The 15267-nt window shown below is 35.9% G+C and overlaps 1 protein-coding gene across 1 annotated transcript in view; it reads right to left on the reverse strand.

Annotated features, from left to right (window-relative positions):
- The window catches only part of LOC136035545 (uncharacterized), a 57095-nt gene extending 42174 nt beyond the window's left edge, over nt 1-14921 (reverse strand). The window contains exon 1 of the mRNA XM_065717399.1: nt 14841-14921. The gene's annotated coding sequence lies outside the window, so the exon portion shown is untranslated. The remainder of the gene's footprint in view (nt 1-14840) is intronic.
- Between the last annotated feature and the right edge of the window lie 346 nt (nt 14922-15267).

The following is a 15267-nucleotide window of genomic DNA, read 5'->3' on the forward strand; positions in this document are numbered from 1 at the left end:
AACAAACAAAAAAACAAATAAACACGCATCCGTGATATGTCTTCTGGAAAGAAATGCGAAATTCCACATTTTTGTAGATAAGAGATTGAAACTTTTACAATAGGGTTCTCTGATACGCTGAAACTGACGGTGTGATTTTCGTTTAAGATTGTTTGACTTTTAGGGGGTGTTTCCCCCTATTTAATAAAATGAGGCACATTTTCTCAGGCTCGTAACTTTTGATGGGTATATCTGATCTTGATGAAACTTATATATTTAAAATCAGCATTAAAATGCGATTTTTTTAATGTAACTATTGGTATCAAATTTCCATTTTTTAGAGTTTCGGTTACTATTGAGCCGAGTCGCTCCCTACTACAGTTCGTTACCACGAACTGTTTGATTATTTATTTGATTTTTCTTGGCGCTGATTTGATTTGTATTTATTTATAGCTTTTTTTATTTTATTTTTTTATTGCTTTATTTAAGGGCGCTTCGCCCTCTTTTTGTAAAAGATGGGTTATGAATAAATTGAATTGAATGTATTTCAACATCAGAAAACGCTATAGTGGAGGTCACGATGGCTTCAGCCACGTAGAAATTTACGAATATCTTTTTTTTAGTATGTTTCTTACTTTACTAGCTTCATCCAGTTTAGCATTTTTTAAGAGCTTTAATTTATTTCTAATTCGTCTTAGCATAGATTGATTGATGTGGGAAACAATCCATTTCTCCAGTCAGGCTGAATCTTGGGCGTTCAACCCTAGAAAATTTGTTGTAGCTTCACTTTGTCTGCGGTTTGGGCTTGCAGTTTTGGAAATACCCCATCAGTTTGGAATGCATACATATGGCTCTATCAAACCGTTTATGGTAACTAACTGTAAGTAAGGAGCAACTCGGCTCAATAGTAACCAAAACTCTGAAAACGGAATTTTGATATCAATAGATAAATCGAAAGAATTAGATTACTATGCTGATATCGAATAAGTAAAATTCATCAAGTTTAGTGTTAACCTTCAAAAGTTACGAGCCTGAGAGAATATGCCTGATTTTTGAAAAAGGTAGGGAACACCCCTTAAAAGTCAAGGAATCTTAATGAAAATCATACCGTTATATTCAGCGTATCAGAGAACACTACTGCAGAAGTTTCAAGACCAATATACAAAATATGGAATTTTGTATTTTTTCCACAAGAAACTTCACGGATGCGTGTTTGTTTTTTTTTTTTCAGGTGTGATTCTATGGAGCTAACGGTCCTGAAAGATCGGAAACGGATGCTTTCAATCGGAAATTGCAAGTTCTAGTGACTTTTTTAAATGGCCAAAGTAACTGAAGGGTAAGTAACCCCCTCCCACGCTCCTTTTTTCTCAAAGTCGTCTGATCAAAATTTTGAGAAAGACATTTCATTCATAATAGCTGAAAAATAGAATAATTAAGCCTTTAGGGGTAACATGACCTCCCACGGTCCACAGGGAAAGAGTTGTAAGGTAAAAAATTTGCTCATTGCTTACTCATAGCATTTTTATTGGGAACTATACCGACATTTTGCGGAGGGATTTTGTGCTTGGATTGGATTTCCATGCGGAGCATTTTCTGTGGGGAGGAAAATTTCCAGGGAAAGTCTTACGCTGGAAGGGGGGGGGGAGGGTTGAAAGAATTACTGTGTGAAATTCTACTTATTTGTCTTACTTTCTCTTTGCCAACTCAGTTTTTCATATGGAAAAATTCCTGGGGGAATTTTTCGGGGAAAATTTTCAGCGTGTTTAGATTTCCGGGGAAAAGGATCCACTGGTTTTCCGAGTGAAATGATACAGAAAATGATATAGGGGGAGGTTGCTTTTTACACTGAAGGAGCTTTTCTGGGAGGAGTTCCCTTGAGGGGAGGGAATTTCTCTTAGAGGGTGAGTCCAATTTGCCAGCATTATTTGAAAAACTATCAGTAATAAAATAAAAAAACAGGTTTTTTCAACTGGAAATAATGAGCAATATCCAAACCAAAACGAACATAAGTAATATGAAGGAGTTGCTCCCCTCCTCATTACTTTTTTCTTTAGACTAAAGTTTGACTGCTTGTCCCAATTTTTTAAGGAAGACTCCTGAAACACAAGGGCCATTTAATTAGAGTAGGAAGCTTTTCTAAAACTGCTAAAGACTAGTGTAGAGAGCAAGGCATTAAGGAAGGAGACAGTCCCTTCCTTAATGGAATATATAGGGAATAAATTCTGTTTGTTTTGAGTTTTAATATTGCTCCTTACTTTCAGTTGACAAAACTTGGTTTTTTGTTTAATCTATTCATAGATTAAATACTGACAAATCAAACTAATACAGGTTTTACAGCGGTATTATGATTTGCTATACCCTAAGGTTCTTGTTAGACTGCATTATAAAGACCTACGACACTATAAGATTAGGCGATTTTGGGTTTAATCCCTACAACTGAAAATACACACCTGCACCTACAAAAATTGCGCAACATTTTACTAACGTACGTAACTTTACGACATAATAGACAATAGAGTTGGGGCAAAAAACGAACCTACCGATAGATAAGGGGGGTCAACTTGGGGGGTATTATCGACGTTATACGACATATTTTATATGCTTGAAGTGTCTTTCCATGCTTATAGAGGAACCTAAAACTAAGTATGTGAGTAAGAATTTATTTCTGAGGAAGCAATATTTCGAGTGGCCAGAGATAAAAACAAGAGCTAAGAGCTCATATGGCACTTGTGACGAGGCAAGAAGAGCTAAGAACCAAGAGATCATATGGTATGAGCTCTAGCAAAATTCTATGAATCAATAGATTGACTTAAAAGGAAAATAAAAGGCTTAATGCCGGTCAGGATTTAAAATAAGAGCTCTGAGTCACGAGGTCCTTCTAAATATCAAAATTCATTAAGATCCGATCACCCACTCGTATGTTATAAATACCTAATTTTTTCTAAGTTTTCCTCTCCCTTTAGCCCCCCAGATGGTCGAATCTTGGAAATCGACTTTATCAAGTCAATTTCTGCAGCTCCCTGACACGCCCACCAATTTTCATCGTTCTAGCACGTCCAGAAGCACCAAACTCGCCAAATCACTGAACCCCTCCCAACAACTCCCCTAAAGAGAGTGAATCCAGGACGGTTCCGTCAATCACGTATCAAGGACATTTGCTTATTCTATCCACCAAGCTTCATCCCGATTCCTCCACTCCAAGTGTTTTCGAATGTTTTCCCCTCCAACTCCCCCCAATGTCAAAAGATCTGGTTGGGATTTGAAATAAGAGCTCTGAGACATGAATTCCTTCTAAATATCAAATTTCATTAAGATCCGATCACCTATTCGTAAAATGAAAACACCCCAATTTTCACGTTTTCCAAGAATTCCGGTTTCCCCCTCCAACTCCCCCCATTGTCACAGGATCTGGTCGGAATTTAAAATGAGAGCTCTAAAGCCCAAGATCCTTCTAAATATCAAATTTTATTAAGATCTGGTCACCCTTTCGTAAGTTAAAAATACCTCAATTTTCAAAATTACCTCCCCCCCCCCAACTCCACCAAAGAGAGCAGAACCGGTCCGATTATGTCAGTCACGTGTCTTAGACAGGTTCTTATTCATCCCATCCAGTCTCATCCTGATCTCACCGCTTTAAGTATTTTCTAAGATTTCCGGTTCCCCTCAACTGCCTCCCCTTCCCAATTACGTTGGATCCGGTTGAGATTTAAAATGAGAGATCTGAGTCAGATCTCTCAGATCTGACTCTGAGTCAGTCCTTCTAAAGAGATCTGAGTCAGTCCTTCTAAATATGAAGTTTCATGAAGATCCGATCACTCCTTTGTAAGTTAAAAATACTTCATTTTTTCTAATTTTTCAGAATTAAGTCCCCACCCCCCTAATAGAGCGGATCTGTTCCAATTATGTAAATCACGTATCTAAGACTTCTGCTTATTTTCCCACCAAGTTTCATCCCGACCCCTCCACTCTAAGTGTTTTCCAAGTTCTAGGTTTCACCCTCCCAACCACCACCCCCCACATGTCACCAGATCCGGTCGAGATTTAAAATAAGAGCTCTGAGACACGAAATCCTTCTAAATATCAAATTTCTATGAGATCCGATCACCCGTTCGTAAGTTAAAAATACCTCATTTTTTCTAATTTTTCAGAATTAACCCCCCCCCCCCAACTACCCCAAAGAGAGCGGATCCGTTCCGGTTATGTCAATCATGTATCTAAGACTTATGCTTATTTTTCCCACCAAGTTTCATCCCGATCCCTCCACTCTAAGTGTTTTCCAAGTTTTAGGTTTCCCCCTCCCACTCCCCCCCACATGTCACCTGATCCGGTCGGGATTTAAAATAAGAGCTCTGAGACACGATATCCTTCTAAATATCAAACTTCTTTGAGATCCGATCACCCATTCGTAATTTAAAAATACCTAATTTTTTCTAATTTTTCATAATTAGCCCCCCCCCCCCAACTACCCCAAAGAGAGTGGATCCGTTCCGGTTATGTCAATCATGTGTTTAAGACTTGTGATTATTTTCCCATCCAAGTTTCATCCCGATCCCTCCGCTCTAAGTGTTTTCCAAGATTTAGGTTTCCCCCTCCCAATTCCCCCCCAATGTCACCAGATCCGGTTGGGATTTAAAGTAAGAGCTGTGTGACACGATATCCTTCTAAATATCAAATTTCATTGAGAAACCTCATTTTTACCTCATTTTTTCTAATTTTTCAGAATAAACCCCCCCCCCCCCCCCAACTACCCCAAAGAGAGTGGATCCGTTCCGGTTATGTCAATCATGTATCTAGGACTTGTGCTTATTTTTCCCACCAAGTTTCATCCACATCCCTCCACTCTAAGTGTTTTCCGAGATTTTAGGTTTCCCCCTGCTGAATCCCCCCCCCCCAATGTCACCAGATCCGGTCGGGATTTAAAATAAGAGCTCTGACACACGATATCCTTCTAAATATCGAATTTCATTGAGATCTGGTGACCCGTTTGTAAGTTAAAAATACCTCATTTTTTCTAATTTTTCAGAATTAACCCCCCCCCCTCCAACTACCCCAAAGAGAGCGGATCCGTTTCGGTTATGTCAATCATGTATCTAGGACTTGTACTTATTTTTACCACCAAGTTTCATCCCGATCCCTCCACTCTAAGTGTTTTCCAAGTTTTAGGTTTCCCCTACCAACTCCCCCCCCCCCCAATGTCACCAGGTCCGGTCTAGATTTAAAGTAACAGCTCCGAGACACGATATCCTTCCAGGCATCAAATTTTATTAAGATCTGATCAACCGTTCGAAAGTTAAAAATACTTCAATGTATTCCGAATTAACGGGCCCCCTACTCCCCCTCCCAGATAGTCAAATCGGGAAAACGACTATTTCTAATTTAATCTTGTCCGGTCCCTGATACGCTCGCCAAATTTCATCGTCCTAGCTTACCTGGAAGTGCCTAAAGTAGCAAAACCGGGACCGACAGACCGACATAATTTGCGATTGCTATATGTCACTTGGTTAATACCAAGTGCCATAAAAAGGTAAATAAGTGAATAATAACATAAATATGGGAAAACATGGAGAAACTCGTTAACATATTAAATCCCTCGAAAGGAGGATTGTGTGGACCCAAGGGATCACCTGTGCACGTTTTGAAACAGTCCCTCTTATAAATAATTTTTTAATTATAAAAGTATAAAAATTAATAGCTTAATTATAAATGATGTGATATTGTCACACAGTTGTCCTTGCAAATCCTTATACGTCTCAATTATCCTTACTAGTAATCGACGAGTTACACAATATTTCTCTCTGGTGCACGTAGTCCCCCCCCTGCTTACTTATTGTACCTAAAATGTTACCCGCAGTTCTACTCCCTTGCCTCTGGTCCTACATTTGCAGCTTATACGAATGCTGCTCAAACCTTTCTTCTCTGTGGTCATAGCACGTTTATAACTGGGAGCGGGAAGAGGCTTGTGCGTGCGTAAAGGGGAACTTGGAAACCAACACAAAAAAGAGCAATATCCAGCACAAAAGTTATACAAAATTAAATAAAAAATCGTAAAATGTCAACTTTAGTGGAAAGAGGCCTGTTGCCGCCTCCTCCCACGAAAAAAGTCCACTTCATCAACCTGGTCTGGATGTTCATTTCACCGACCGGGGTTTCTGACTTATCCTGTATGAGTGGACGCAAACTTCGGGGAAAAGAGTTTTTATTAGTTTTTTATTAGTTTTTATTAGATATTTTTATTAGTTTTTATTATACATTATTTTATTATATTATTAGTATTATTTTATTTATTAGTAATTTTATTATTAGTAATTATTAGTAATTAGTATTATATAATATTTTTATTTTATTATTAGTAATTATTTTATTAGTATTTATTTATTATATTTTTTATTAGTTTTTATTAGAGTTTTTTAAGACGCAAACGGAGAAATAGAGTTTTTTATTGTCATCAGATTTAAGCTTGTGGGTCAAATTTATAATAGAAACTTAACCTAGACGATATAAGCGCCTACTGTGAATTAATCTGGATACCCCCCTTCCACCCTCGATTCTTCACTACCACACAAAAAAACATTTTTTTATGAAAGTCAAATTGCTAGCTTTACGAAACCGCCTGTGGAACGGGGATAAGAAAGGCAGCTCTGTTGGCTATTAATTAAAATTAAATATAAAAAAACAAGTTTTTTTAACGGAAAGTAAGGAGCGACATTAAAACTTAAAACGAACAGAAATTACTTCGTATGTGAAGCGGGGCGTTGATGAGGAAGCAGCCCCTTTCATATACGAAGTAATTTCTGTTCGTTTCAAGTTTTAATGTCGCTCCTTACTTTCAGTTAAAAAAAACTTGTTTTTTTTTTATTTAATTTCTGAACGTTTTTGAATCAATGCATGTTTTGATTTTGGCTCTCCGCAGATGATTAATTAAAACGAAATTTGAATATTTATTTTTTGGCTAAATGGCTTTCTCACAGTTTTGATCGAATGATTTTGAAAAAAAGGAGCGGGGGAGGAGGCCTATTTGCCCTCCGATTTGTTGGTTACTTAGAAAGGCAACTAGAACTTTTAATTTTCTACGAATGTTTTTATTAGTAAAATATATACGTAACTTATAGATTAGCTTACGTAACGAACTTCTGTATTCTCCTGTTTTATTACGTATATGAGGGGGTTTACCCCCTCGTCAGTACCTCGCTCTTTACACTAAAATTTAACTTTTGTCCCAATTTCTTAAGAATGACCCCTGAATCACAAAAGCCGTAGAATAAACAGTTGAAATCACAAAAAAAACTTTAGCCTAAAGAGCGAGGTATTAGGAGGAGGTGACCCCGTCATATGCTTAATAATTTCTGTTCTTTAAGTGGTTTTAATTCTGCTCCTTACTTTCAGTTGAAGAAACTTTCATATCTATTTTTTCATTGTCTTTTTTTGAATAATGCTAGAAAATCCTGCCCTCCCTTCATGGAAATTTCCTTCCCCCATGATAAATTCCTCCAAGGAAAGTTCCCCCAGCATATTCACATCTTCTCAACCCCCCAACCAATAAATCCCCCTGAAAACGTCTGTATACTTCAAAATAACCATTACTATATGTAAGCACTGGTCAAAGTTTGTAACTTGTAGCCCCTCCCACAGGGACTCTGGAGGAGTAAGTCGTCCCCAAGGAAATAGTAATAAGATTTTTCGACTACGCTGAATAAAATGGCTATCTCAGAATTTTGATCGGGTTACTTTGGGAAAATAATTAGCGTGGGAGGGGGCCTAAGTGCCCTCCAATTTGTTTGGTCACTTAAAAAGGGCACTAGAAATTTTCATTTTCGTTATAATGAGCCCTCTTGGAAGATTCTAGGACCACTGGGTCGATACGATCACCCCTGGGAAAAACAACAACAAACAAACAAACAAATAAACACGCATCCGTAATCTGCCTTCTGGCAAAAAATAAAAAATTCCACATTTTTTGTAGATAGGAGCTTGAAACTTCTACAATAGGGTTCTCTGATACGTTGAATCTGATGGTGTGATTTTCGTTAAGATTGTATGACTTTTAGGGGGCATTTCCCCCTATTGTCTAAAATAGGGTAAATTTTCTCAGGCTCGTAATTTTTGACGGGTAAGACTAAACTTGATAAAACTTATATATTTAAAATCAGCATTAAAATGCGATTCTATTGATGTATGTATTGGTATCAAAATTCTATTTTTTAGAGTTTTGGTTACTATTGAGCCGGGTCGCTCCTTACTACAGTTCGTTACCACGAACTGTTTGATCATTACCTTTATTGTACTGTATGGCTAATATTTCAGTTTTCACTTCTCTTTTTTAGAATTCGTTACAGCTCTGTCCCCCTGGATTTTAAAGAAATTACGCCACTGAAATTATATAGAAAATGTAAAAAATTAAAAATAATGATCACAAGGGTCGTTTCATCGGAACAAGCAGCTTTTTTAAAGTACTAATAAACTTTAGCGGGAAGAACGATGGATTGAGTAGGGGCGGCCGTCCCCTCCACACGATATGATTCTGGTTCGTTTTGAATTTTTGTGTTTCTCTTTCTTTCTTAAAAAGTTGAAAAAACATTTCTTTATTTAATCTTATTTAAAAATGAGTAAAAATAGCTTCTTATCACTTCACATGTATTGATGTCATCAGACCTTAGACTTTTACTTGACTTAATTAAACAAGAAACGATATACATAAATCTCATACAAAGGAGACAGGGAGGCAACTCAATTTGTCTCCTTTAACAGTATAGAGAGAGAAAAGAAGAAGGAATTACACCTCAATAACTCACAAGGAGTACATAGAGAAAGAGAAAGAGCCGGGTCGCTCCTTACTACAGTTCGTTACCACGAACTGTTTGAAAAAATTCCACAAGACAAGTTTTTCAATGAGAAGTAAAGAGCTTCATTAAGCCAAGAATAAGCAAAAATAAAGTCAAATAATCTTCCAAGCGTAAAACTACCACAAATCAGTATCAATTAATAAATAAAACTCAAAACGAACATAAATTACAATAAATAGCCGAGTCAAACTCAAAACAAGCAAAAATTAGCATGAGTATGGCTGATAGCTCCTATGCCTTCTCAAGGGTAGCAGTGTTTAACGCCACAGCGGTTTTCCGCCAACATATGTTTTCCGCCATCTTTTAATTCAGGTAGGTCAGAATATACATAGACATAGGCATAAGAACAGACATAGAAGTAGACATAGACACAGATATAGACAAAAACACAGACATAGACATAGACATAGACATAACCTAACCTAACCTAACCTGTCTGTTCTGACCCCACTAATCCTCTTGATGATGCAAGATTTCCTGGGAGGCGCAAAACATACGGTGGCAGAAAACCGCAGTGGCATTAAAACACCCAATTCTTCTCAAGACTAGGTCAAAATTTCCCTTTGCTGAAAAAAACACACAAACAAATGACCATTGATTGTCAGTTAAATTGAAACATACTGACATTTCTTCGTTACGGTTCTTACAATTTTTCATTTATGAAAGTAAGACAAGTGAAAACATTTCAGACGTGTTTTGTTTTCAGTAAAGCACAAATTGTGCTCTGGTCTCTGGTATCAGGTATTTTACCCTTCCAATTTCCAATCGTATGAGCCTTTTTCGAAGTTTCAGCGACAACAAGTGGTCATATCAAAATTTTTATCAGAAGCATTCCGGGAAAACACGAGGTGTGGGGGCGGGGTATCCACCCTCCAATCACTCTGAACCTTAAAAAAAGCACTAGAACTTCTGATCACCAGTCCAATTTGCCCCCTCCAAAGGTTATACGATCACCCTTTCTATATATACCTTATATGCCCCCAAGGAGCAACTTACAACACTTGCCCTGAGGGCTGTCATCCTCAGAGACATAATTTCCGGACCTTTCAACTATGTTGAACAGTATGGCTGTCTCAAAATTTTAAATGAATGTGTTTGGGGAAACGGTGGGCGCTGGTGGGGATTTAGTGGCCCTCCAATCACTTTCGACAATTAAAAGGGCACTAGCAGTTTCAATTTCCAATAAAAATAGCCCTTTTAGAAGTTTATAGGACAACTCCTTCGATACAAGTGCCCTGGCCTAAGACGAAAAAATAACATATTGTGTCCACATCGCTCTTTACCTAGGCACCGGTATTGCGCTGCCTATGATTAAATAAAAGAAAACAAGTTTTTCCAACTGAAAGTGAGGAGCAACATCAAAACTGGAAATGAATAGATATTATTCCGTATATGAGGGGTGGAGGCTTTCCCTTCTTCCTCCTCGCTCTTTACGCTAAAATCTTGAAGTTCTTCAAAACTACTTCTTATTCAAATTCAACGGACGTTGTGCTGAGCAGTCTCTCTTAAAAATTGTGACAAAAAGTCAAGCTTTAGCACAAAGAGTGAGGATTGAAGAATCAACAGCCCCCCCCCCTCATATAATCCTACTGAATAATATCTTTTCATTTCAAGATTTAATTTTGCTCCGTATTTTCAGTTGGAAAAAACTTTTTTTTTTCAAATTTAATTCCTGGCCATTTTTTAGATCATACCAGGAAATCCCCCCCTCCGCAAAAAAATTACCCTGGAAAATTCTCTCCGATAACTCTCCTCCCCACGAAAAATTCTCCCCGTGGGATCCCATACCCCGCGCAGAAAATATCCCCCACAAATACCGTATATTTTCCAATAGCAAATACTATAATTGAACAATGGACAAATTGCGTCACTTACAGCCCTTTCCCCAGGGACTACGGGGGTCATCTCATATCCATAAGCATTAGTTACTGGGCCTTTCAACTAGGCCGAATCAAATGGTAATCTCAAAGTTTTAATTGGATGTCTTTGGTGAAAAAGTGGCGCGGGAGGTAGGCTAGTTACACTCCAATCTGTTTGATGACTTTAAAAAATACGCTATAACTTTTGGTTTCGGATCAAATGAGCCCTCTCCCAATCTTTTAGGGTTATTGGTTCAGTACGATCACCTCTGGGAGAAAAAAAAAATAAACACGCACCCATGATCTTTCTTCTGGCAAAAGATACAAAATTCCACATTTTTATATATAAGAGCTTTAAGCCTCTAAATTAGGGTTCTGTGATATGCTGAATCTGGTGTTTTAGTTTTCATTAAGATCGCTTGACCTTTGAGGGTTCCCCCTTTTTTCAAAATTGAGCAAATTTTCTCGGACTCTTAACTTTTAATGGGTAAGTTAATGAACTATATGCATTTGGAATCAGCATAAAAATTCTTTTGGTATAGGCCTATCTGTTGTTATCAAAATTCTGTTTTTTAGAGTGTTGATTATTATTGAGCCGTGTCGCTCCTTACTTACAGTACGTGACCATGAACTGTTTGACTTACGGATGTAAAATCGAAATATACAAACTATATTTGCATAATTTATTCACTATCTTGATTAAAAGTTTCACTCGCATTTACATTTTTTTTCTTCTTTTTTTTTAAATGGAAAGACAGTTTTAAATCAGGACTTAAGCAGTTTTAAAGCAGGACTTAAGCAGTTTTAAATCCGGACTTCAGCAGTTTTAAAGCAGGACTTAAGCAGTTTTAAATCAGGACTTAAGCAGTTTTAAAGCAACGATCGATGCATTCAAGGAAAGAGATCTTACCCTTCATCGTCTTAGGTTTCATTGAATTTAGCCCACTCGCAACCGGAGTGAAATTGTCCTACTGCTCGAAAACCCACTTCGAGAAAAACGCGAATAAAGGTTTTGAATCGTTCTTTTCCAACATACCATAGTATAGTTAATAAAATTCTATCCTCTTGACTTTTTGATCACCCGTTAATGATAGTGAAAACAAATAAACGAGATCATATAATTTTGTTCTTAGAAAAATTCATAAAAACTTTCTATTGCTAAGCAACAGAGTAGTAAAGAGCCCAACATAGTCCATTCAGAATAGCAGAAAATACTAGTTAAATTTCTCCAAAATTTTGATTCCTTATGGAAAGGGATAGTTTCATTCCCAGGCCTGGAAATGCTTAAGTTCAACGATATTTCGATGTTTTATTAGCTTATGTTTATGAATAAAAAAAAAAATACTGACCTTTGATTCTAGTTACCAAAAACAGGCTGTATTTTGTAGGAATATCGACTTTGCTTTCTTTCTGGAATCGTTCCAGAAAATTTACTATTTTTATGGGACAGATAAAGATTTCTCGATAAAACAATATCTTCCGGTCAGAAACCGTGCTCATGTTTTTGTGTTTATGGCCTTTTTTTAATTCTTTCACGTCAAAAATTTTTCAAAACACCGATCTCAAAAACACTTATTTTATTTACTGTTGGTTGGTATCGTTCATATACATAACTCCAGGAAAGGCGAATTTTCGCTTATGTATTTTGGCTTTCAACAACTAACTTTCTTCTAGCAAAAACTCAAAGATAATTTTTTATTATTATTATTTAACGGGCAGTAATTTTTAAACAAAATAAAACCCTCCCATTAGATATAAGTTCATCTACTGGAGAGTTTTTAAATATCGCCATCTTTTTTTTTGAAACGCCGACAGATTGCATTTTTAAATATCGTGTTTTTAAACGTGTTATCGTGTTTTTTAAATATCGCGTTTTTAAATATCGCCATCTTTTTTTTGAAACGCCGACAGGAGATTGGCATTTTTTGGCATGCATCGCTGGCATTTTTGGCATGTATTGCGGATACTAGTGATATATCACAAGATTGCATTTCCTTAAAAAAGAGCTTCCACATTGAGTTTCTGATTTTGACAAGACATTAGCGAGGGACTAAAACTCAAGAACTCCATGACATGGATTCTTAAATTTATACATTTTGTACACCACCAGAACGCAAGAGGTAGACGAGACTTGAACTCTGGGATCTTAATCCCCTATTCTCTAATTCTGGAGACCCCACACGAAACCTAGTAAAAACCAAAGTAGCTGTTCTTTTTTCAGGGAGCGTAGCACAATTTGTTTTGAAGATAATGATTTTCAACATTTAGTAAAAATGAGTTAAATTTGACAGTAAACATTTATTACGTTTCATTACTTTTTTTCATTTTCAGTTTCTTTGTTTTTGTTTTGTGTTTTTTGTTTTTGTTCACAAAAAACAAAAACTCTTGGCACTTAAGGCCTCAAATTGGAAAAACATCTTTTCAGGTCTATTTTCAATGAAAAGTGCATTTTTTTTTTAGTATTGTCATTGAAAAATGACAAATTCTCTAACTACACATTGAAAATAAATTTCCGCCCCTCACTTTTGGTGAACGTCCCAACAAAGTTGTAAGCTAACAATTGCGTTTCCATAAAATTGTTAGAGAACGTCAATAACAATACTACTAACGGACAGTCGTCAGGTAAACCATGTCAGTATAAAACCATAAAAATCTTCTCCTCTGTTACCAACTATATAAACACATTAATTGATTCAGATTTTATTTATCAAGACTGACAGTGCAATCATTATAAAAAATAACAACAAAAATACTGCTACAAAAACACACTAAGAGCAATAGCCAAAATTTCCAGAATAGTACCAGAATTTAGGATTTTTATCAATTAAGCTAGCTCATGCAAATTAATTCCAAGGAGTAATTTTACTATACCTCTCCAGGGCATAAAAAACCTACACGTACGATTTAGCCAAAAGGTCTATCATGTGGGTGGTAAAGTCTTTGAACAGATCAATTTTCAACAAATGTTACTTATGACCCTAAGGTGTCATATTAACGTTCTGTCCAAAGAGTACGGGTAGCTTATGAGAGTTGAAACTGGCCCTAGTATCGACAGAAAAAAACTGTCAACACCATCTAACGTTTGGCGACACTTGACAGTTTTTTTCAAGCTCTGTAATCATTTTTCTGTCGGGAACTGAGATCAGATATACTTGTTACTACTCTAAATTTGACCAATTAAATTAATTATTCTTATTGTTACCCTGAAAAAAAACTTACAAGTTACACATACTCTTTGGTTCTGTCGTAGAACAATAAATTCCACTTAATATACATATATATATATATATATATATATATATATATATATATATATATATATATATATATATATATATATATATATATATATATATATATATATATATATATATATATATTAATTTTAGCGCAATTTACAAAAGAATAAGTACTGCCAGATCAAAGGTTGAGCGAAAAACACATATATTGCTGAAAATACAAAATGAGGCAAACTTCAATTCTGATGTACGTTTCCTAAATCATCGCCGAATTAATAAACTTTAAGTTACCCGAAAATCAAAATATTCTCGACGTAGTATCTTAAATTTGGTTAATTTTTTTTCCAAAACCACACTGCCTTTCTATGACGACCAAGTAAAGGTTCAAATGGGTATAGTCCATTTACAAGACAGTAATAACAGATACAAAAATCTGTAAACGGACTTTTGTATCTGTTTTCACTGTCTTATAAATGAACTTATACCCGTTTGAGCGTTTATTTGTTCATCAAAATAGTCTCCATCAAAATTTGAACTACTATGTTAAATAATAAGCGAATACAAACAGTGTATTTAGGCTGGGCTTAGACAACTTTCTCATAGTATATTCTAAAGCAGAACGAATACTGATTAGATAAGAAACCCAATTTGTCTCTTGATACTAAAAAAGCGTTACACAGTAATATCTGAAATTTAATTATTAATATGAAAATGTTACAATTGACTTTTTTATATTTATTCTACATTGGGCTGGAAAATAAAAGAACCACCTCAGGCATAAACGCGCAATACCAACTTAGCCCAAATTACTTTACAGTCAAGAAAAATAGTTTAATAACAAATCCAGGATAATTAACGATTCAGTTTGAACTAACAAAAATAATTAAGCTCACTTTTTTTTTATTCTACTGAGTAAAACCCACCTATCAGTGGCACTAATATTCCTCTCATATTAGTTCTTAATACTCATCGGTTATCACAAAAAACATATGTTTACATGAAACCAGGCGTGACAAACAAAAACATATTTTTTTATTTGGTTTGTGGTTAAACCGCAACTTTTTGTTTGTTTGTTTGTGGTTAGAGGTAGCAGAAAAATTAAATGGAATCTATTTAATTTTTCTGCTACCTCTAATCACAAACACAGAAAAAAACTTGTTTCATTTGACTGATGAAAATCTCGCAATTACAAAAAAACGGAGATCAATTGGTACAAAGAAATAATTCTTGCAATACTCAGATAGTTATCAGAGATTCAAAGATCCTTTTTTATGTAGGCAAATATTTATAGGGAGCAGAGCTACAAAAAATACTCCATTGCTTTTAATAATTTAACTCTATTGGTCCTTA

The sequence above is a fragment of the Artemia franciscana genome, chromosome 14 (assembly GCF_032884065.1).
Source record: "Artemia franciscana chromosome 14, ASM3288406v1, whole genome shotgun sequence".
Classification (NCBI taxonomy): Eukaryota; Metazoa; Arthropoda; class Branchiopoda; order Anostraca; family Artemiidae; genus Artemia; species Artemia franciscana.